Source organism: Olea europaea, unplaced genomic scaffold, assembly GCF_002742605.1.
Source record: "Olea europaea var. sylvestris unplaced genomic scaffold, O_europaea_v1 scaffold16693, whole genome shotgun sequence".
Lineage (NCBI taxonomy): Eukaryota > Viridiplantae > Streptophyta > Magnoliopsida > Lamiales > Oleaceae > Olea > Olea europaea.
In genome coordinates, this window is record NW_019234364.1 from 1 (window position 1) to 955 (window position 955).

Below are 955 nucleotides of genomic sequence, written 5' to 3' on the forward strand. Positions count from 1 at the left end.
AACCCCCCCCCCCCCCCCCCCCTCTTCTTCTTCCTTCAACATTGAAAAAGGAAAATACAAAAGAAGAAGCAGCATTTATTTTTCCTATAAAGTTGTATTCAACTATATCGGTGCTGTATCTTTGGCTCTTTATCCTTGATATGTTGGGGTAACATTGCACCATTTTAACAATTCAACATATGTGCCTTGTCGTGCCATTTCCCATCTGTTGAGAAATCCACGTCCTATATGTTGCCAAATCTAGTTTCCAACATGTTTCCTGTATGTGGCAGTTGTCGATTTTGTTGTTGCATTATGCATATTTTGTTATGAATACAGATTATAGTTATTGAGAATGGAAAAGTAGTAGAACAAGGACCACATGAGGTTCTCTTATCGAAGGCTGGGAGATATGCACAACTTTGGGCACAGCAGAATTCAACTGTTGATTCCATCGATGCCTCCATCAAACTAGAGGCATAAATACCTCACTCAGGTTAGTACTATAGGGGAAGATGAGCAAAATTTTGAGGGTTCTCACCATTGAATTTCTTGATCATTTGCACTATAAGTTCTACAAGTGTATATTCAATTAATTTTTGTAGGTCCCTTCCTCTCAGCAAAAAAATTTTTCGGCCTCTGTAGCAATTGAATGTGCAACGTTTATTATAATGTCTATCCATAATTTGCAAAGATTTCAAATGTGGATGTCATTGACTATTATTATTATTATTTTTTTAAAAAGAGAAGAATAACTAGTTTACATTTTTGTAAATATAGATTTAAAAGTAAGAAACTATTTTCATACATCCTCCAATTAGTTCTCATACGAACCTTCTAGTTTAGGAAGCCTAACAAATCGGTTCCAATACTTAATATTCTGAGAAGTATGTTTTATGTTTTCGGTGACTCGATTTTTGCAATTTTGCAAAATGCTTCTCATTTTCAAAATGTAAAATGTGTGTTAATTATAGGG

General features: G+C 34.6%; 1 long non-coding RNA gene across 1 annotated transcript; it reads left to right on the top strand.

Moving 5' to 3' along the window:
- The first annotated feature begins 28 nt into the window (after positions 1 to 28).
- Positions 29 to 718, top strand: LOC111377550. The gene is made up of 2 exons (XR_002699746.1): positions 29 to 475; positions 585 to 718. It is a non-coding gene; the product is annotated as an uncharacterized LOC111377550 (long non-coding RNA).
- Positions 719 to 955: the final 237 nt, after the last annotated feature.